Source organism: Rutidosis leptorrhynchoides, chromosome 2, assembly GCF_046630445.1.
Source record: "Rutidosis leptorrhynchoides isolate AG116_Rl617_1_P2 chromosome 2, CSIRO_AGI_Rlap_v1, whole genome shotgun sequence".
In the NCBI taxonomy this organism is placed as follows: domain Eukaryota; kingdom Viridiplantae; phylum Streptophyta; class Magnoliopsida; order Asterales; family Asteraceae; genus Rutidosis; species Rutidosis leptorrhynchoides.
Genome location: NC_092334.1, coordinates 671,497,585 through 671,523,078, shown reverse-complemented (window position 1 = coordinate 671,523,078; position 25,494 = coordinate 671,497,585).

Below are 25,494 nucleotides of genomic sequence, written 5' to 3'. Positions count from 1 at the left end.
ATTTTTGTTTGTAGGGTCCATGTGTCGAGTAGAAGAGGGTAACGGGTAAGCAGAGAAAATAAATAAAAGTGAAGATGATAGTGAGGTATACCCATTCCATTACTCATATATCTGTTATTATATATATATAAATCAATATTAATAAATATAATTATAATAAATATATAAATATTCTAAAGCTAATAATAATGAGAATAATGATAATAACATTACTAATACAAATAATAATAATAATTATATGTGTTAAAAATAAATACTAATCAAATGATAATAATATTAATTTTATAAATATTTTATTTTCTAATAATCATAATGATCATGTGTGTAAATAAAAAAAATAAAGTACTAGTAATCCTTAATAATAATAATAATACCAAATAATGCAGGGTAATAGAAAATATTGATATGATAATGTTAATACTAAAGATCATGGAAACTTTAAATAAAAAGATAGGTTTAATAATTATAAATAAAACTGATAAACATAATAAGAATGATAATAATAGTACTATCAATGATACTGCTAATTATAATAATATTATTAATGTTAAAAATAACAATTTTTACCTATCAAATTTCATACTTATATATTATGTATAATACTATTATTGATTTTACTAACAACTTTTATTATTTTAATTTGCAATTAAATTTAATATATTAATATTATACATTATTAATCGTATATATTTTAACAATTATTCATATATATAACATATAATAGTTAAATCTTTTATATACATATCCAAATAACTATTTATAGAAGTCACATACACTTATATATAGTTTTATTTTTAATAATCACATTATTACCTTGTATAATATATTACTAATTTAATTATAATGATTTAGTTACATTAAAGTATTTTCAATACTATATTGATCTTTATATATATATATATATATATATATATATATATATATATATATATATATATATATATATATATATATATATATATATATATATATATATATGTATTTACTTGTCAATTTACACACAATTGTCCGTGAATCGTCGAGAATAGTCATAGGTTAAATGAATATATCAAACATAGTTCAAAGTTTTTAAAACTTCAACATTACAGACTTTGCTTATCGTGTCGAGATCATATGAAATTAAGTTTAAATTTGGTCGAAAATTTCTGGGTTATCACACAAACGTCAATATGTTTGGAAACTTTGGTAAAATTTAATCATTTTTCTACGCTAATCACCCTCAATAATTTAAATTGTTGCTGATTTTTGAAAACGAGGGCATTGCAAGATCTTAAGTGTGGGAAGGAGTTAAATTCTTTCGGATTTTTAAAAATTTTTGACTTATACACTTGGTTACCATTAAAAATACTAGTAACGCAGTAGTTGTATTAGAATCTAGTGCTCTCTGATAATAAAGAACAGCCCTAGTCTTATATACTGACTACTCAATTCTAGTAAAATTTTTCAAAATTTTCAAATAAATGAATTCAAAATCATGTTTATACATATTTATGAACGATAAAACTAGGTGTTAAACACCGAAATTATTGTTACTTCGGAAAGGATATAAATTGAGAAACAACCCAAAATGTTAGAATTCATTTAAAATGGAATAGAGGACAATAAAAAGGCAAAGAAAGAAAAATAAAAGCCAAGTGTGGGAAAAATTTACCAAGTTATTTAAAACATATATCACATATTTTTGTACAAATAATTGAAGATACTTTTGTTTTGGACAAAATTAACCGTTTTACCCGATAAATTGTAATATATTTGACAGAAAGATGGATCTACACGATGAATCAATTCCATCATTAAAAGAAAGTAAAGTCTTCCGAAAAAGACACGCGCTTCTTGATTTAGGTCAGGAAGTTGTCGTCCAGACCAATTGTAGAGTCTACGAAAAATCTTGAAAAGTTTTTTCAAAAATCAGCTGGAAATCTACGGACCTCAGCATCAAACAGGGTCGCCATGTGGTCAGACTTATCCTAACCATGAGAGGATCTGTCTCGTAAAATGGGGAGGTCGCCGTGCAAATTAGCTTGATAAGACTAATCAGATCCCCAGAAAGGATAATCTCCTTAAAGATCAAAAATCAGCTTTTAAGCCTGATATTATTCAATCCTTGAGATTGACCTTAAAGATTGAGAATTCAAACTCATGGAATTCGATGATATCTAAACTCGAGCTTGAACGAGAAAATATTTTGATCAAAATTACAAACCGATTTGTTTTCTGAAAACCCATTTTCAATGCGTTCATTACCATTGAACGTAAAATCCTGAGAATTCATCAGAATTCATTAGGTCACCTGAACCAAATCGGGTGTCAACCGTAAGAACGGTGGTTACATAGCATGGTCAAAGACAGGACCTTGTGCCAGACAGAAAAACTATAGGGTGATCTTTACTATTGCTCCTACAAAGGATAGTAATTGCATTCGACACGTTATAGACCATAATTGAAAGCATGTCATGGGACATTGCCTTAACAGTTACTTGTTCAACGCTTTCCTTTACAACCGGACGGTAGTTTACCGAAAGGTAATATACGGAGCAAGTATACTGGACGTGTTGCTTTCCCAATACAAGGTTAGCAAGTGGGTGACACAAAACCGCAAGTTTTGAGCTAAAATTTTCAAATATGAAACCCACCAAACCCACAAAAACAATCTGCAAACACAGGTGAAGGGTTATTCCGGAAAACTTATCTAGGGTAAAAGCTAGATTGAATTTTCAAAAAGATCAAATGTTTTCATAAAGATCCAATTTCCTTAAGGATCTAAATTTTTATAGTCATGTGGGACTGTAAACCACAACGTTACTATCATTGTTCATACCGGCATATAGAAATCACTGATGTACAAAGTGTGAAGAATAAAGAAGTGATTCTAGTATTTTTATTTCAAGACTATATTGCTTGAGGACAAGCAACGCTCAAGTGTGGGAATATTTGATGATGCTAAAAACGAACATATATTTCATAGCATTATCCCTCAAGAAAGACAAGCTTTTAGCTGCAATTGTTCTATTTACGAGTGATATTCGTTTAAATAATAAAAGGTGAAGAAAAAAGACAGATTCGACGATTTGAAGACGCAAACGACCAAAAAGCTAAAAAGTACAAAGTACAATCAAAGTGGTTCAAATTATTGATGAAAAACGTCTCAAAATTACAAGAGTACAACACGCGAAACACCCGGGACCAGAGTCAACTTTCAACGCGCGACGTAACGGAGCGAAAATTACAAGTCAACTATGCACATAAATATAATATAATATATAAATAATTCTTAAAATTATTTATATATTATATATATTTAATAAAATCGTCGGCAAGAAGAAAACAACCAAATGTGAGCTGTCCCAGCTGGCCATGCGATCGCATGGCCAGGAAGAAGGAATTTCATGCAGTCGCATGACCCAAAATGTCAGGCCACATCTATAAATTTCGCAGTTTTTGGTCGAACTAAACATCTTTTATCTATCTCTCTATCTCACGTATTATATATATATATATATATATATATATATATATATATATATATATATATATATATATATATATTATAATTTTAATTTTAATTTTAATTTTAATTTTAATTTTAATTTTAATTTTAATTTTATTTTTAATAATAAGGGTATGTTAGCGAATGTTGTAAGGGTGTAAGTCGAAATTATGTCCGTGTAACGCTACGCTATTATTAATCATTGTAAGTTATGTTCAACCTTTTTAAATTAATGTCTCATAGCTAAGTTATTATTATGCTTATTTAAATTGAAGTAATCGTGATGTTGGGCTAAAATATTAAGACGGGGTAATTGGGCTTTGTACCATAATTGGGGTTTGGACAAAAGAACGACACTTGTGGAAATTAGACTATGGGATATTAATGGGCTTTATATTTGTTTAATTAAATGATAGTTTGTTAATTTAATATAAAGATTTACAATTGAACGTACCTATAAATAACCACATACACTCGATCGGACACGATGGGCGGGATATTTATAAGTACTAATAATCGTTCATTTAACCGGACACGGAAATGGATTAATAGTCAATGGACTTATTAAAATAGGGGTGAATTATATACAAGGAAAATTGTTGTAATTATAGTTTAAGTCCCCAATTAGTTAGAATATTTAACTTTGGATATAAGAATAATTTGACGAGGACACTCGCACTTTATATTTATGACTGATGGACTGTTATGGACAAAAACCAGATGGACATATCGAATAATCCAGGACAAAGGACAATTAACCCATGGTAATAAACTAAAATCAACACGTCAAACATCATGATTACGGAAGTTTAAATAAGCATAATTCCTTTATTTCATATTTAATTGCACTTTTAATTATCGCACTTTAATTTATCGCACTTTAATTATTGTACTTTTTAATTATCGCAATTTTATTTATTGTCATTTTATTTATCACACTTTAATTTATTGCACTTTAATTATTGTCATTTAGTTTACGCTTTAAATTAAGTCTTTTATATTTTTATATTTTATATTAGGTTTTAACTGCGACTAAAGTTTTAAAATCGACAAACCGGTCATTAAACGGTAAAAACCCCCTTTTATAATAATAATACTACTTATATATATATTTATATATTTACAAATATAGTTTTAAAAATATAGCGTTAAACTTGGATAGCTCCCTGTGGAACGAACCAGACTTACTAAAAACTACACTACTGTACGATCAGGTACACTTCCTATAAGTGTTGTAGCAAGGTTTAGGTATATCCATTCCATAAAAAAATAAATAACTTATGTAAAATTGTATCGTATTTAATAGTATTTTGTAGTACAAATATAACTATTTCGTATACACCTCTACGCACATCAGGCTACGTTAAACTTGCAAAAGGATTCACCGACATGTGAAGCCGCCGACTTCCACTGAAGCCGCCGGCTTGGCCACCGAATCTAAAAACTATAAATTGAGGCCTTCTGGTTCAGTTTTTAATGTACTTTTCGTTTTTTCTCTAGGGTTTTCACCAAAACACGAAAACTCTTAGATTATGGTTTATTTCAAGTTGTAATCAAGATTATCGAAGTTATCAATAAAGTTTACTTTTCATATACCTTTTTAAGGTACATGACTTTATCTTTATACTCTTGTTTATCGCATTTTATTTACTTTTTCTGTTTCTGTTCGTCTATCACTATGAACTAAACGTTCATAGTGGTTACGTGGACAAAAACTACTTTGTCTGGGAATCAGATGAAGCCGCCGGCTTAACCAGTCCAAGCCGCCAGCTTGACTGGAACAAAGCCGCCAGCTTCGTGCTTAAATCCGTACAGTGTCTGAGTTTTTCCAGATCTGTATAACTTGAGTTTCTGTAATGATATTTAAACTGTTTTGAATCTATTATGTTTTAATATGCTTGTTTGTCATGCTTAATGTTTAAATAACATGATTTTAAGATTGATTAGCACTTGATCCAACAATCTATTATTCGATTCATGCTACTTGTTTAGATCTAGTAAATCAAACTTATTAAATTGAATTGCATGCAACTAAGTTAAACAACATAATTAGTGATAAATATGTTGATTTGAGTTACACTTATATAATAAAGTCTAATATTTTTAGTCTTAATCAAGGATCCTCTGTTTGAATGTGTTTGATTAATGATTGCATGAGAACCAAGTAATAATTGACTTTCAACTAGTAACTTGAGTTGATCTGCTTGATGTTTAATAGCTTATTTAATTTGTCAGTCTATTTACATGTTGATCCGCACCATAAGGTTAATATGTATCATGTAATTGAATTGAATGTTAAGAATTGAGATGTTAGTCATGCACATCACGTGTCTAGCATATGCTTTAAGTCCTGCCTATTAAATGATATGCAACACTTGTCATAACCTGTTTAGGGATAATGATTGGTCTATGATTGTTATCTTGATTTGTGTTAATATAAGTTATGAAACTTGCCTAATATGATTCCCGTATGAGTTATTCGTTCATGTAAGTGTTTTTATTTATAATTGTTTAATTTGAATCTTTACTTTCTTACTTTACTATTTTGTTATTTTGTTTACTTTAAATCATCTCTTTTCTAAGAGATAAGAATCTATAATCTTAAAAAACATAAAAATCTATCTTTAGTTCTTTAATAAGAGCTAAACTATCCAATAAACCAACTTAAAACACATCTACACTCTCTTGGGATGATAACCTAAAATACTACATCTGATGGGGTTTTGTTGCTCGTTAGGGTGTTAAAAGTAAAATAAAGGTTTTATAGATTTAACGAGTTGAAAGAAAAATTAAGCACTACTTCACACACTTTTGACACATCAACTTTTTGGCGCCGTTGCCGGGGAGCGCGGTAAATACGAAAATTGAATATATTTTGGTTATTGATATTTCTTGAAAACAAGTGATGACAGTCTTCCTTTAGGGGAGGGTTGTTGGGGTTCCAATTTAAAGGTTCCTGCTTGAACCTAGACGCTGACGGTCACTTAAGTATTTAAAGATTCAATAAGCTGATTTATGTTTAATTATTCGTTGTTATGCGATAAAAGTTGGTATTTAATATTTATATTTATAATTATGTTATTAATATTTATTATTATATTTATCAAATTAAATTCAATTAATATATTAATATATTTTCGAAACATCCTCATAAACATAGAATCCATAATAAGAAAAGGGATTACCCTAAAATTAAAATTAAAATGTCTACATATCATAGAATCTAAAAGGTTTTTTCCTAAAATATTTCTTTTTATGATTTTAGATCACATGAATACCCGATCCAAGAATCCCCTCTTAGAAGACATGTTACCCAATCCCGATATATTATTTATAAAGAGCCAAAAATTGTTAGAAAATTAAACTTAAATGAAGGAACTACTTCTCAAAATAAAGATAAATCATTGATGACTACCAAAAATTCAATGGAAGCGTTAATGAAATCAGGTCGGGAAGGATTAGGTCACGCCATTACTCAGCCAACTATAACTGAAAATTTTGACATTAAGGGTCCTACCTTTCACTTGCTTAAGGATAACCAATTTAGGGGTACTGAAAAAGAAGATGCTAATGCTCACATTCGAAACTTCAAGGATATTTGCAATCTGTTTAATATCACTAATGTTGAAAGTAATAAGATTTACCTTCGTTGGTTTCCATGGTCATTAAAAGATGAAGCTAAAGAGTGGTTACATTCGTTGCCCGAAGGAGATATCACTAGTTGGGATACTATGGTTGAAAATTTTTTAGCTCGTTTCTTTCCCGCATCCAAAACTGTCACCTTTCAAACTGAAATTGCTAATTTTCTTCAGAAATCTAATGAGACACTTTACTTTGCGTGGGTTAGATTTGATCAATTGCTTAGGGGTTGTTCACAACATGGTTTAAGTACATTTAATAAGGTAACTACTTTCTATAAAGGTTATGACATAGCTACGAGAATATAGATTGATACGTCTGCTGGAGGTAATATCATGAGTAAAATTGCCGAGGAAGCTGAATCATTAATTAATAAGTTAGCTGCTCATTCCCACGAATAGCATCAAGACTTATACATTTCTTGTTCTCCTAAATCCATTAGTTATGTTTCTGAAGATGTGGTTAAAGCTATGAATGTGCAGTTGGGTAATTTAGGAAGGCAAATTGAAAAGCTTACCAAAGAAATGCATATGATTAAGGTAGGTTGTGAAAAATGTCAAGGTCCTCATGCTACGAAAGATTGTGTTGCTAGTCTTACTATGGAACAGGTTGAAAACGTCTCTTACGTGAATCAATATCAAGGAAATCCGAACTACCGTAATAATCATAATACACCTTATCCTACTAATAATGAAAACCCACCTGGTTTCTATCCTGTTAGAGCACCCTTCATTCCAAATTCGTCTCCTATTGCTCAATTCAAAAACAAATCCAATCTTGAAGAAAGCATCCTAAATTTCATCAAGAATCAAAATGAAGCTAATGATAACATAAAAGATCAACTTTCCCAAGTACAAAATAATCATCAAGCGTCCATTCAAAACTTAGAACGCAATGTTACTAAGTTGTTCCAACTTGTCGAAGGAAAAGCTCCAGCTGAATCTCAAAATTCTGAGGAGGTTCGTTTTGAAAAAGTTAATGTGGTTAGAGAGCTGAATAGGGTTGATGTTTATGAGCCTGGTTTAAGGTATCCGTGGGAGTATGAAATGGGGGATGAGGAATATGATCAAGAGATTAAGAAATTAACTACTGATGAAGAAGATAAGTCAAAAAGATGTTAAAGTTCAAGGTCTTGATCGTGATGAGGTTATTTTTATGCATGAGTTATTTGATGAAGAAAAAGAGGTTAATGAGGAAGTTAGTAAAAATGATGAAATTGTATCTGAAAAATTTGAAAAATCTGAGTGTCTTACTAATGAAGATTGGTTAGTTGAAACTATAAAGCAATTAGAAGAAAGAAAGAAGGAAGGTTTCCGCCCACTTTATTCATTCACAACTGACCCATTAGAACCTTCTGAAACACCCGAGTTTCCTGTTATTTGTACCGATCCAGGGGAGTTTCAAGTTCCTTGCTTAATTCGTGGTCCCATTCCTATCATGGTGTTAGCCGATACTGGTTCTAGCATTAATGTTATGCCATTTTCTGTCTACAATCGCTTAGGATTGCCATCTTTGGAACCTATCTAAGGGATTGTTTGTTTTGGTGATAGCCATTTACAAAAGTCGTTGGGGATTGTTAAAGAAGTTGAAATCATCGTTGGTTATGCTTTTTATAAAGTTACTTTTGTGGTCATGGACATGGAAGAAGATCCTATCACTCCTTTACTTTTGGGATCTCCATTTCTAGCTACCACTCGTGCAACCATTAATTATGTAAATAATACTTTGATCATTCATTATGGTGCCCTTATTGAATCCATTCCATTAGTCCCAAGATCTAGAGTTCCGCGAACAAATGTGAAAATGGTTAAGATTTATAAAGAGGATGATGATGAACTTACTGTTGATAAAATAGTGTAGAATTCTTAAAAGAACAATATAAGATAAGTGCAAAAGTGAGGAGGGAAATTCATGATTTACATATCAAATTTGAAATGTCATTTCGTAGGGGTCTTGACACCACATTGAATTTCTTAGAACAAATTAAAATATTAAACGCGATTGAGAAGAATAAGTGTGGGGAAAATAAGCCTAAGGATTAATCCCGATGGAAGAAAGAGTAGCGCAACCGACTCTATAATCAAAACTACATATCCCTATATATTTATTAAGATTATGTTCTCTAAATGTTTCATTATTTGTTAACTATTTAATTATGAATGTAAGAGCAATATATCTCCTAAGTGTTAAAGTGATAAAGTAATGAAAGTTATTAATAAAATATTATGTTTGTGTTATATTTTGCATTGTTTAACAAATTCTGTCAAGTTGTTTATATTAAATCCAAAGAAATTCGCAAGTGTTCCACAATTATTCTACGATCCTACAGTCAAGTAACATCACTCTTTTCCTTATTTTTTATTTATGTGTTTCATTTATTACTATTTTTGAAATATAATGCAATGAGGACATTGCATAATCTAAGTGTGGGGAGGGAAGTGATTAATCACTTAAAAGCTTAAAAAGATATAATTTTTTCCAAAATTGCAAAAATGGGTACAACTTAAAATTTTTTAAGAAGTATAAATTCTTAATCAAACTTATGTCTCTTTACTAACTTAATCTTAAAATAATAATAGAACTACTCTCAATTTCGAGATCGGGTTACTTGTTTAAGATAAGAAGTAAACGCCAAAAATTGTGAAACGATTGCAAATTTATAGACACTACCATATGACATAATAAGCATGGACCACTGAGGCAGCAAAAGAGTCCCAATGTGGGCTAACTTAGAAAAAAATTTCCAAATGAACTGGAAAAATAAAAAGAGCCCAATGAAGGCCAATAAAAGTGATGAAAGCGAGAGAAAAGAGTTCCAATGAGAACCACACACTTTTAAGTTTTTCTAGTTATAAAAAAAAGAGCCCAATGATGACCAATTTGTATAAATCTAAAATAATAAACATTAGGACCACTTGTAATCTTTGGTCTGGTTTAGACTAGTTCTAATAATAATAAAAAACTAACTTTTAATTAAACATATTTTTGACTTTGCATTTTACTTCAACTTTATACCCATTTAAATGAATATGATTTATAAAGTTTATTTGAGGACAAGTAAAGGCTTAAGTGTGGGGAATTTGATAACTCCTAAATTATATAGAATTTTGATAACATTTTATGGAGTTATCTTAGTATTTTAAAGTCATTTTAATCCTAAAACACACTAAAATGGGTAAAATGGGAAAAAATGTAATTTTAATGATTTTATTGAAGTTATGTATCAAACAGGATCAAAAACAAGTAAAAATTGCAGAAAACAAGATGAAGTCGCAGACCTGGCACCCTGAAGCCGCCGGCTTGGAGATAAAATTCCAGAAAGTTCCAGAACTCTGTAGAAAATGCCAGAATCATTTAAAGCAGTCGGCTTGTGATTAAAGTCGCCGGCCTAAAACTGTTTCGTGTACTTAAAGCCCAAGAAAAAGCTAAAAATTGAAAAGAAATAAAAAAGATTGCCGGATTTTTGAAGCCGCGGGCTTGGCACTGAAGCCACTAGCTTGGTTTAAGACGGTTACGCGTTTTCTACTTGCAAGCTACGTTAAACTTGCAAAAGGCGTCACTGACATGTGAAGCCGCTGGCTTGGCCACAGAATCTGAAAACTATAAATTGAGGCCTTCTGGTTCAGTTTTTAATGTACTTTTCGTTTTTTCTCTAGGGTTTTCACCAAAACACGAAAACTCTTAGATTAGGGTTTACTTCAAGTTGTAATCAAGATTATCAAAGTTATCAATAAAGTTTTCTTTTCATATACCTTTTTAAGGTACATGACTTTATCTTTATACTCTTGATTATCGCATTTTATTTACTTTTAATGTTTCTGTTCGTCTACCACTATGAAATAAATGTTCAAAGTGGTTACGTGGATGAAAACTACTTTGTCTGGGAATCAGATGAAGCCGTCGGCTTCACCAGTCCAAGCCGTCGGCTTGACTGAAATAAAGCCACCGATTTAGTGCTTAAATCCGTACAGTTTCTGGGTTTTTCCAGATCTGTATAACTTGAGTTTCTATAATGATAATTAAACTGTTTTGAATCTATTATGTTTTAATATGCGTGTTTGTCATGTTTAATGTTTAAATAACATGATTTTAGGATTAATTAGCACTTGATCTAACAATCTATTATTCGTATCATGCTACTAGTTTAGATCTAGTAAATCAAACTTGTTAAATTGGATTGCAGGCAACTAAGTTAAACAACATAGTTAGTGATAAATCTGTTGAATTTGAGTTACACTTATATAATAAAGTTTAATATTGTTAGGCTTAATAAATGATCCTCTGTTTGAATGTGTTTGATTAATGATTGCATGAGAACCAAGTAATAATTGACTTTCAGCTAGTAACTTGAGTTGATCTGCTTGATGTTTAATAGCTTATTTAATTTGTCAGTCTATTTGCATGTTGATTCGCACCATAAGGTTAATATGTATCATGTAATTGAATTGAATGTTAAGAATTGATATGTCAGTCATGCACATCATGTGTCTAGCATATGCTTTAAGTCTTGCCTATTAAATGATATGCAACACTTGTCATAACCTGTTTAGGGATAATTATTGGTCTAGGATTGTTATCTTGATTTGTGTTAATATAAGTTATGAAACTTGCCTAATATGATTCTCGTATGAGTTATTAGTTCATGTAACTGCTTTTATTTATAATTGTTTAATTTGAATCTTTACTTTCTTACTTTACTATTTTGTTATTTTGTTTACTTTAAATCATCTCTTTCCTAAGAGATAAGAATCTATAATTTTAAAATACATAAAAATCTATCTTTAGTTCTTTAATAAGAGCTAAACTATCCAATAAACCAACTTTAAATACATCTACACTCTCTTGGAATGATAACCTAAAATACTACATCTGATGAGTTTTGTTGCTCGTTAGGGTGTTAAAAGTAAAATAAAGGTTTTATAAAATTAAAAGTTGAAAAAAAATTAAGCACTACTGCACACACTTTTGACACATCAATATATATATATATATATATATATATATATATATATATATATATATATATATATATATATATATATATATATATATATATATATATATGCACAAATTGTAAAGAATAAATTCACAAATGTAGTTTAAGTCACTAACCTATTGATTCAAAGTCAGAAACACAAATATACATGCACGTTATTATATTACGGTATGTGTATGTATGTATGTAAGCATTTATGAGTCATGATTGAGAGAACATACAAGTTTCCATACATGTAATTTTCGATATTATCTTTATAGTACCGGTTGCTAGAAACACATATAAGTTATTACATACAAATCAATAAATTTGGTACCAAATACCGGTTTCTCGAATAATATACTGGTACCGTACCGGTTTCTCCCGAAACCAAAAAAGCCAAATTCAAGAAACCAAAACTGATAGCGAATACCTATCGGTACGGTTTTCGGTACTGGTATGGTATCGGTTCCATTTTGGTATTTCGGTAATTTTGCTCATCCCTATGAATCTTGACCCAAGTTCATCACTCATCAAATTTAATAAACATTAACTTTCCTCTTTAAATCTCTAACGCTCGTTTACAGTTTTGGTCCTTGATCTTCTGAAGTGTTACACATTTGGTCCTCAACTTTCGTAATTTTTTAACTAATGGTCCTAAATGTTTATTATTCAACATTCTAGCCTAGAAACTTCAGAAAGTTAATGTTTCAACTTTTCCAATTTGATTCTTCAACTCAATTAACCCATGTACATAACGTATGTCAATAAACATAGTCACTTTCGACGATCCGAGATTTGATTATCTTGAGATGTATGAGAGGTGATTTGTGCACGTGATATCATCATGTAAACTTACGCATTTAAGGTTTTAGTTCATTATTATGATACGATCTTCTGATCTGACCTGATCTGTACGTCAGAGGATGCAGACGAGATATCATTATCCCGTGTAACCATGATGTATATGCAGTTTTGGTGTCACACGTATCATATAGTCAGTTGTATGAGTTTATCTAATTCGTACAAATGAAGATGTGATTCATGCGAATGTACCTTGGATCCTTAGAAGAGAATCATTAGTATTCACTGAAGTATTGATGTATAAAGTTTAGTGAACAACCTACTTTATCCATTGAACTTATTTATAAGAGAATATTGAGAACATTCATGTTTTGAGAAGTTTAGTGGGGTGGCCAGGAGCATGATCATCTGACAGTTATGGGCCAACAACGTTTATACTTTCGCATCGGTTTATGACTTGTTGTGCAAGTAAGTGTGAAAGACACAAATGTTAAAAATGTGTTATTGTGGGGTAATCAGTCATCTGATTATTCATGGGCCAACGGCATTTTAGTTCCTCAATTCGATGATTTCGCTTTGTAGAGGGAATCTGTTTTGATGATATTGATGTTATGCAATCACATGATACCAATTTGACGTTCTTTGAGAGAATCTGGTTGACTGAAGATTTTGTTAGAGATATTGGTATCGCTCAGTCTTAGGGGGAGTTTGCTGCTAATGGTACAACGGGAAACACGTTCAAGCAAAGATGAAGAAACTACAGGACGTCAATAGCATTTCGACTTCGATGGCTGAATAATTGATGTCGGAGTTAGAATTGTCACGTATTCTACAAGACTTTTCACAGTGATTGAGATTCAGAAGAGTATGGTACCACTGCAGAGACTCACTAAAGATTGCAAGAGGTGTTTACAACAACAAGTTCAACAACAACAGATTCGCTAGCAACGTCCAAGGGGGAGTCTGTTAGTGCATTTTTCGGGTGTCCTTCGCTATCAAATGGACTGTGTACTTTAACGTTTATGTTGTACACCTAGAATTGTTGCGAACACAAGAAAACTCGCGTCCTAGGAGCATATGTGACAAAACGTCAACATATGTATGACACATGAGTGACAGAGTCACTCGTGTGTGTGAAACTATCACCCGTACAGTTGAGATGTCCACTGTGCATGTGAGCTGACCGAGGCATATAAATAGAGTTTTATAGTTCATTTGTAGAGTTGAGCACCTTGAGCACTTAGAGTTAAACATTTTAAGAATGTGTTGAGCATTTCACCTATTCACCTTGATGGTGGAGAGGATATATGGTGAAATGATACTCCATTCACCATGCAAATCCAAGTTCGATAGTCCTAATTCTTGTAATCGTTATTTTATTTCTTATCTTAATTATTACTTGTAATTGTGACTATGAATCTGTTGTTAATGTTTGATCTAAAGTGGGTTTTATGCTTTGTTCTTCATGTTCATCTTTTTTATCACTTACTTTTGATCTAAAATGTTAATCAATGCTCGTTTATGATCAAATCGATCCTAGCAACTGAAGAAAGTGATCTACAGTATATAACCCTAAGTGCATTTTTAATGAGACCTTGGTTAACCAGAATTGTAACCTTAGCCCCTCAATTTACCAAACATTGCAAAAAGAAACCCCTTTTATCTTTTGCAGTTTGCTAATTATCCCCCGAGTCTTTAAAACTTACAAATAACACCTCTTAGACCTCTAATATACAATCTGACACTTCTTCTCTTGCAAACCAGACTTCTAAAAGTAAAATCGTGTTATATTCAAAATAAAAAAAAAAACACTAATTCCACTTAGGGAAAAGTCAACATAGTCACAAATAAAACAAAAAATAACGAGTGGATTTTTTTACTGTGGTGCTACCAACACCGTGACTTATGAAAAATATGACATTTTTTTGAATCAAAATCTTAGATAAATAAAATTCAAACTACTAATGGAGGGGTTGTTCAAGTAAAAGGGGTGGGATAATTGAAATTACTCCGAATATGAAATTATCTAGTTGTTTGTATGTTCCAACACTGTCTCATAAATTATTACCTGTTAGCCACGTTACGAAACATTAAAGTGGTATGATTTATTAAACCCCACTTTCTTTATCTTACAATATATCAGGACATGGGTGATTCTTTGTGATAACCCGTCCTAATCCACCTGGACGAAGTCTTCAACATCTGGTCCCATTGCGAGGTACTGACCTAAATATGCCATGAATGACTCCAAGTAATATCTTTAAAATGAGCAAATGCATAGCGGATGATTTCTTTCATACCTGAGAATAAACATGCTTAAAAGTGTCAACCAAAAGGTTAGTGAGTTCATAGGTTCATCATAACAATCATTTCAATATATTAATAGACCACAAGATTTCCGTTTATAAATATATGTACACTCGCAAGTGTATAATGAAATGTCCCGTTCATATTGATTATAAACGTTCCATATTAATTGATTTCGTCGTGAGGTTTTGACCTCTATATGAGACGTTTTTCAAAGACTGCATTCATTTTTAAAACAACCATAACCTTTATTTTATCGATAATGGTTTAAAAAGCTTTACGTAGATTATCAAATAATGATAATCTAAAATATACCGTTTACACACGACCATTACATAATGGTTTACAATAAGAATATATTACATCAAAAATAAGTTTCTTGAATGCAGTTTTTACATAATATCATACAAGCATGGACTCCAAATCTTGTCCTTATTTTAGTATGCAACAGCGGAAGCTCTTAATAATCTCCTGAGAATAAACATGCTTAAAACGTCAACAAAAATGTTGGTGAGTTATAGGTTTAACCTATATATTATCAAATCATAATAATAGACCACAAGATTTCATATTTCAATATACATCCCATACATAGAGATAAAATTCATTCATATGGTGAACACCTGGTAACCGACATTAACAAGATACATATAAGAATATCCCCTATCATTCCGGGAAATCCTTCGGACATGATATAAACGAATTCGAAGTACTAAAGCATCCGGTACTTTGGATGGGGTTCGTTAGGCCCAATAGATCTATCTTTAGGATTCGCATCAATTAGTAGATCAGTTTACTAATTCTTAGGCTACCAAGCAAAAGGGGCATATTCGGCTTCGATCATTCACCAATATAATGTAGTTTCATTTACTTGTGTCTATTTCGTAAAACATTTATAAAACTGCATGTATTCTCATCCCAAAATATTAGATTTTAAAAGTGGGACTATAACTCACTTTCACAGATTTTTACTTCGTCAGGAAGTAAGACTTGGCCACTAGTCGATTCACGAACCTATAACAAACATGTACATATATATATCAAAGTATGTTCAAAATATATTTACAACATTTTTCATACGTTTTACTGTTTTAAGTTTATTAAGTCAGCTGTCCTTGTTAGTAACCTACAACTAGTTGTCCATAATTAGATGTACAGAAATAAATCGATATATATTATCTTGAATCAATCCACGACCCAGTGTATATGCGTCTCAGGCTAGATCACAACTCAAACTATATATATTTTTGGAATCAACCTCAACCCTGTATAGCTAACTCAAACATTACTGCATATAGAGTGTCTATGGTTGTTCCAAATAATATATATAGATGGGTCGATATGATATGTCAAAACATTTGCATACGTGTCTATGGTATCCCAAGATTACATAATATATTAGAATACATGTATAATACAATATAAGTTAGCTAGGATATGATTAATATAGATTTGTTACCAATTTTCACGTAGCTACAACAAGCAAAAATAACCAATCTTGTTTTACCCATAACTTCTTCGTTTTAAATCCGTTTTGAGTGAATTCAATTGCTATAGTTTCATATTGAACTTAAGTTTATGAATCTATACATAAAAAGTATAAGTTTATAGTCGAAATTACAGGTTACAAGTCATTTTTGTAAAGGTAGTCATTTCAGTCGAAAGAACGACGTCTAGATGACCATTTTGGAAAGCATACTTCCACTTTGAGTTTAACCATGATTATTGGATATAGTTTCATGTTCATAAGAAAAATCATTTTCCCAGAAGAACAACTTTTAAATCAAAATTTATCATAGTTTTTAATTAACTAACCCAAAACAGCCCGCGGTGTTACTACAACGGCGTATATTCGGTTTTACGATGTTTTTCGTGTTTTCCGGTTTTAAATCATTAAGTTAGCATATCATATAGATATAGAACATGTGTTTAGTTTATTTTAAAAGTCAAGTTAGAAGGATTAACTTTTGTTTGCGAACAAGTTTAGAATTAACTAAACTATGTTCTAGTGATTTCATGTTTAAACCTTCGAATAAGGTAGTTTTATATATATGAATCGAATGATGTTATGAACATCATTACTACCTCAGGTTTTGTGGATAAACCTACTGGAAATGAAAAAAAATAGATCTAGCTTCAAAGGATCCTTGGATGGCTTGAAAGTTCTTGAAGCAGAATCATGACACGAAAACAAGTTCAAGTAAGATTTCCACTCGAAATAAGATTGTTATAGTTATAGAAATTGAATCAAAGTTTGAATATGAGTATTACCTTGTATTAGAAAGATATCTTACTGTAAATAAAAAAGATTTCTTGAAGTTGGATGATCACTTTACAAGATTGGAAGTAAGCTAGCAAACTTGGAAGTATTCTTGATTTTATGAAACTAGAACTTATAGAATTTATGAAGAACACTAAGAACTTGAAGATAGAACTTGAGAGAGATCACTTAGATGAAGAAAATTGAAGAATGAAAGTGTTTGTAGGTGTTTTTGGTCGTTGGTATATGGATTAGATATAAAGGATGTGTAATTTTGTTTTCATGTAAATAAGTCATGAATGATTACTCATATTTTTATAATTTTATGAGATATTTCATGCTAGTTGCCAAATGATGGTTCCCACATGTGTTAGTTGACTCAAATGGGCTGCTAAGATCTGATCATTGGAGTGTATATACCAATAGTACATACATTTAGAAGCTGTGTATTGTACGAGTACGAATACGGGTGCATACGAGTAGAAGTGTTGATGAAACTGAACGAGGATGTAATTGTAAGCATTTTTGTTAAGTAGAAGTATTTTGATAAGTGTCTTGAAGTCTTTCAAAAGTGTATGAATACATATTAAAACACTACATGTATATACATTTTAACTGAGTCGTTAAGTCATCGTTAGTCGTTACATGTAAATGTTGATTTGAAACCTTTAAGTTAACGATCTTGTTAAATGTTGTTAACCCAATGTTTATTATATCTAATGAGATGTTAAATTATTATATTATCATTATATTATGATATATTAATATATCGTAATATGATATATATACATTCAAATGTCGTTACAACGATAATCGTTACATTTATGTCTCGTTTCGAAATCCTTAAGTTAGTAGTCTTGTTTTTACATATGTAGTTCATTGTTAATATACATAATGACATGTTTACTTATCATTTATCATGATTAAACATAGTGTAACAATATCTTAATATGATTCATATGTAATTAGTAAGACGTTGTTATAACGATAATCGTTATATATATCGTTTCGAGTTTCTTAATTCAATAAACACAATTTTATGTATATAACTCATTGTTAAAATACCTAATGAGATACTTACTTATCATAATATCATGTTAACTATATATATAATCATATATATGTCATCATATAGTTTTTACAAGTTTTAACGTTCGTGAATCACCGATCAACTTGGGTGGTCAATTGTCTATATGAAACCTATTTCAATTAATCAAGTCTTAACAAGTTTGATTGCTTAACATATTGGAAACACTTAATCATGTAAATATCAATTTCATTTAATATATATAAACATGGAAAAGTTTGGGTCACTACATATAAAACCGTTCTGCTTATGTTGAGGCCTCAGTAACCAACCTTAACAATAATATAATAAGTCATCTTCGCAAAGATGGATATGTACACTCGCAAGTGTATAAATAATCCTCGAAGTACTAAACATCCACCCACTAGCTCTTATGTCGATTGCAGCCTACAGGATGGGAGTGTTAAGCCAGATAGATCTATCTTTAGGATTCGCGCTCACATGCTCTTATAACATGTAACTAAATTACCTAGCACATCAATACGTAGAATTATCATTTTTATCACTTGTATCTATTTCGTAAAGCATTTATAAAAGCAGCGCATGTATTCTCAGCCCAAAAATATATATTGCAAAAGCAATTAAAAAGGGAGCAAATGAAACTCACCATACTGTATTTTGTAGTAAAAATACATATGACGTCATTTAACAAGTGTAAGGTTGACCTCGGATTCACGAACCTATATCATTTGTATTTATATTAAAACAAATAATCGTAATCAAACAAGTGTATATCTATTATTTTATGTATTAAGATTAATGTTCTTATATATAATTTTATTAATACTTACTTTACATTATGATACTTATTTGATATTTAATTTATGTTACTAGTTAAAACGAAATTTTATGTAGTATTAGTATACTTTATTTAGTAAATATATTTGTATTTATATATATATATATATATATATATATATATATATATATATATATATATATATATATCGTTTGTTTTGTAAACTTTTCAATTGTAGTAATACTAGTTTAAGGATAATAATAATAATACTGACAGTAGTAATTTTAGTAAAAATGGTAATTCTATGATAAAGTAAAAATAATAGTTTTATTAAAAATAGCAGTTTCAATAGTAATGGTAAGTTTAATAATAATTATCGTTTTAATTAAAAAAATTTAGTGTTCATAATTAATAAAACTAAAATTAATGTTAAAGGGTACTCCTAATATATTAATTTTTAATGATAATGATACTTAGATTACTAATAATAATAATCATAATAACTAATAAATAATACTAATAATAATCCTAGTCATGTTAAAAATAATAATGCATTCATTAACAATAATAATTATAATTACAATCATAATAATAATAATAAAACTAATAATAATAATAATAATAATAATAATAATAATAATAATAATAAATTAATAATGGAACTACCTTTAAAGTCTCAAAAAAATAACAAACAGCCCAAGCCGGGACTCGAACCCGCGACCTCTCAAACACCCGAATTCCCTCGTACCAGCTGGGCTGTAGCCCTTAATCCAAAATAATTCAGAAAATATTTGCATTTAGCCCGTATATACTATATGTCTATCTTCTTCCTCCTTCCTCAAATACCATACGATCCAAGGATCAAGACTTTCTATTAACATTTAATTACACTAAGTGTTGTATTAAATATCTAACATAGAATCAAGTATAGGTGATTAATTGTTTTAAAAAAAAAAAAATAACAGACAGGAAGCCTGTGTTATTCCTCGACGGTTTCAAAAATAAACATAAAATCGATTTTGATTTTTGAGCAAGTTTTAGACAATGTTTTCAACTTGAAAAGGTTTTTAAATCACTCATATAATCTATCTGAATCATTAATTTAAATTGAAACCTTAAAACAATTTCGAATTTTACTATGATCAAACTGTTTGACCTTTTGACTCAAAACTTTGACTTGAGAAATTTATACTTAATTCTGTAAATTGATGCTCGACACTTTGCAGATAGTTTGAAAGGACCATTCCTAACTGAACTACATTATTACATTTTGGAGATTGTTTCAAATTCGAAGGTTTGGTTAAAAGGTGTAAGAACAGGGGACAACGAGCTGTATCTTTAAATTTCTATTAAGCTGGATTGAATTAATTGATTGTATATCTTGTATTTGATAGAAGAAAGTGAACGAATTCCTAAACACACAATTAGATTGTTTATATAATCATATGGAAGTCGAATTAATCATACATTAAGGACATAAATAAATAAATAAAAAATTATAAATAAAAGTGGATATCGACCTATAACAGATTTTGTTGTGTTCTGTGTTTGAATTCACTAATTGGTACGATCAGAGACAGCAAAATCAATTTGCATAAAGTATGAAAATGATTGTAACTTAATTTAATTCTCTTGAAAAGAAAACGTATTTATCTATATTTTATATATATTTTTACTGTTTTTATAATCTATATATGTAATATGTAATTGAATATATACATATTGTTTTCAGTATATATGTATATGTATGTATTTGAATATAACTTGTATTAATACATAATATTGATACTAATAATAAGTTTAATATTAAAATTAATAATAATGATAATAATATCATTAATAATTAATGATTAAATAATTTAATAGTAATACTAATAATAATATTTAACAAGAGTGATAACAATATAATTATGAAAAAAAATATAACTATGATAATAATATTTGTGGTGCCACTAAATAATATTAGTTATATTAATATTATTTATGATAATAATAATATCTATAATAATGATACAATAACTTATACATATCATATATATATATATATATATATATATATATATATATATATATATATATATATATATATATATATATATATATATATATATATATATGTTTCATTACTTACGTAATACATAATACATTGCATATTAACTTTTATTGAATTTTCTTATTATTTATACATTACAAATATTTTACAATAAAATATTTATAGTTTCATTTTTAATAACAATTTTTTTTTACCTTGTGTAGTATTTTACATAAGTAACTCAACTAATTAAGTTGTATATCGATTTATTTTATAAAGTGATGTTTATATATATATTTATACGTATATATAACTAATTACAATAATCGTTCGTGAATCGTCGGAACCAGCCGAAGAGTAATTGCATATATGAAATAGTTCAAAAATTTTGAGACTCAATATTACAGACTCTGCTTATCATGTCGAATTCATATTAAGATTAAGTTTAAATTTGGTCGGAAATTTCCGGGTCGTCACAGTACCTACCCGTTAAAGAAATTTCGTCCCGAAATTTGAGTGAGGTCGTCATGGCTAACAATAAAAATGTTTTCATGGCGTATATGAGTTGATAAATAGAGTTTTATTACCATAAGGTAATTTGAATAAGACAATTCAATTATTCGTAGAGTATGAGTGAAGCCATCACTAAATAGTGAAATGATAAAGACGGTTTCATCATAACTTTTGACTAGTCATGGTTGAATTTAGAAAATAAGGTGTATCTTAACTTTTGACATTGTCTTGGTTGAATTTCGGAATTCAAGGGATATAAAGAAAATCTTCGAAATCTAAAAGATTTGATTCTTCGGCGAGTAAAGAAATTAAGATCTCTATAATTAAATACGGTGATCTGCCTCGATTACTCTGTCTGATATTTCCATTATAAATTAAACTCTTTCTTTCCATTATTCTCACCATTCCTATACTTTCTTTCTCAGTTCATATATCCAAAAGATTGTAAAAATGCTTAATCCGGTTCTAATCCTTGTCTTTCTTCTGTCAATCACTTATGTCTTCCTCCTTTTTCATCTACCACCGGAGGAATCTGCTTTCTTCTACTTCGCCCTTGGGGTTATTGTATTTTTAATTCTCCCGTGTCTTTATACGGCAATACGCATTGATGTACACGGTTTGTAATTTCTGTGTTGTTGTCGAGTTTTATATCTTCCCTTATGTTTCGGAGCTTTTTGCCTTTTTATTCTCTTCTCGACCTCTAGTGAAGCAAGTAACGGTCCAGAATTCGTAAGTATGGAGTTTCGAATGAACTTAATGTTCTAAGCAAGAAAGAACGTAATAGCACGATTTGATTTTTCAAATTACCAGAATCACTGAGAGTAGAACTATCAAGAATATATTTTCTTGATATGTTTAGAAGTTAAGCAGAATGAAAGAGTTATGTAACATGACACATGATGATGGTATGATCTACTGTGAACCATCATCACGTTTCATTAAAACTTAGCATGACTTACTGTAATATAATCACGTTGGCCAAGCGTCATTATATTATATTAACTCATGCTTCAATTTCCAACACTTCTCCACAATTCATTCATAATTTATACTTAGATTTTACAGAAGTTTCCAATATAATGCAATACAGAAAACACGAAGAGGTAGATAATTTCGGACAAGAATATTTATGAAAATATCCTCATAAATATCGAAGATATTTATGATGATATTTTGGAATTTCTAAGTTCGAAAGTTGATAAGGAAAAATTTTCCGCAAGATTTTAACATGACTTCGGAGCAAGATATTCTCTAAAGATTTTGGCAGATCCAGAATTACCTGGATACTTTGAATATAGGGTTTGGTCCTTGTATTTGTCCTTGGTCTCCTTCATGGTTAGCTCAATCCATTTTTCAGTACTAAATTTTCTATCGAGCTTTCCCAACACTCCATTCTTTATCATCAAACTCTTGGCCATTTAGACCATCTATAATTTTACTGTTTCCTCTGCATTTAATGCAGCCATATATGAATCGTCGGTTATCAATCCAAAGTGGTTTCAAGAGAATTGTGTTTTTAGATGATTAAATGCTGATGAAAATATGGTGGAATATAAAAGGTTCCCCGGTAACAATAAAAGAGCACGCATATATATCAAAGTTATAATAAGGTCGTTTTGAGTGAAAAGTCGAAGCTGTCTTGCTGGAGCTGTGACAAAATTCGCTATTTTGAAAAAGAACTGCGAAGTTATTTTACGTAATAATAACACTAAAGGAATTAGCACAGCTGTGTTAAACGTTTACTCAGTTTTCGAGAGTTTTTCAGGTGCATAACTATATGCATAAATCTTTCCTTCCGTAGATGAAATGCGGTTAGTTCATTCTCTCAATCGAGGTGTTTTCAAGAATCATGATAGGTTTGAACGCAGATTGTAATCGTTAAGATACAATTGAGGTTTAAGATGAAATCAAGTGGCAAACTTGAAGAATTGTTTAGTTTCATATGTTATAATTAATATTTTAATTCATTTTTAATTGTCCAATGTTGATAGTCCAATAATCGATTTATATATATATAATCTTAGAGTTACCCCACGACGTATTGTATACGTATTGTCTTTGCATCAACCCGGAGACGTATTGTATACGTATTGTCTTAAAATTAACTAAGACGTATTGTGTACGTATTGTCTTAGGATTTATCAAAACGTATTGTATACTTATTGTGTTAGGATGTACCAAGAATATTATTATACATATATACAATTACAGAATTCGTGTACATGTCTCAGACTCGATCACAACTCAAAGTATATATATTATTGTAGAATCAACCTCAACCCTGTATAGCGAACTCAAGCATTACAGCATATAGAGTGTCTATGGTTATTCCAAATAATATATATACATGCTTTGATATGATATGTCAAAACCTTGTATACGTGTCCCGATATTTAAAGTGCTTAAAATAAATAACAGAAATTAAATGACGATAAATAAAATTGCGACAATGTAAATTGTGATAATTAAATTGCGATAAATAAAATGTAACCAGTTAGCGTGGATTCTTAACAAAATTCTTCTCATAATTAAATTGTTTGTTTCTAACAAATTTTTATTTGTCCAATGTTTTCTTCATTTTGCCACTTGTTGGATTCTGATAAGTCAAAATCCAATTATGAAATTGAATGAAAATGATTATTTTGTGATGAACAGATTTGTATATCTGTGGATGTAAGTAGGATAGCAAATGACTGTTGAATCAAATTCGAAGAATGTAGAGTGTAACCTATTAATGTGAAATCTAAATATCTCTCGGGTATTACCTACCCGTTAAAATATTTTCACGATTAACAGTTTATATAAAAGAATTTTTAATTACAATATTTATGAAAATATACTTACATATATATCTTCTTCGGATGTAATCATGGATTATAGATATCGATTGTTAAATCGATGATGAAAGATGTGAATGATAACATATGTGAATTAATTATGATTGAAGCCCTTTAAAGCTTCTTTTATCTTTATCGGGTATTACCTACCCGTTAAAAATTCACACGTCATAGTTAATATGAAAAGAATTTTTATTACGATCTCGAGATATACATAAATATATACATATATCCTTTAATCGTGAACATAAAGTAATGAATTGGTATTTCATAATTCATCATTCTCGGTACTCTTCGGTGTCTGTGGTGCTTACGGAGCTTGTGGTGATGGAAATGATGCTGGTGCGGGTGGTGTTGTTGTTGGTGTTGGTACTGCTTGTGGTACCTGCGTAGTAGATGCGAGCCTAGCTTCCAAATCGAACACCGTCACCTCCAGGGTTTCTACTTTATGCTCGAGTCTATGAATTAGTTCTACCCATTCTTCTGTAAGGTTTGTCAATTCTTGATATTTAGTTCGAAGTCTTCTAACTTCTTCTAATAATCCTATCTGATTAGAACTCGGGAGTAGAGGACGAATATTATCTTTAACTACATCGAGTCGACCTTTGAGGCGGAAAATTCGTGCGAAAAGAGTGAAAACGGTATTGCGAATAGGTTCACCGGTAAGTGGATCGAGCACTCTGACGTTAGGTGGTAAGTTCGGTTCGTGATATGGAGTACCTTCTTCATTTCTCCATAGGGTAAGTATTTCGCGAGCCCATCCCCACTTTCTAAAGAAATCATGGTAGTTGATCGGTTGGTGCGCTCCCGTCAC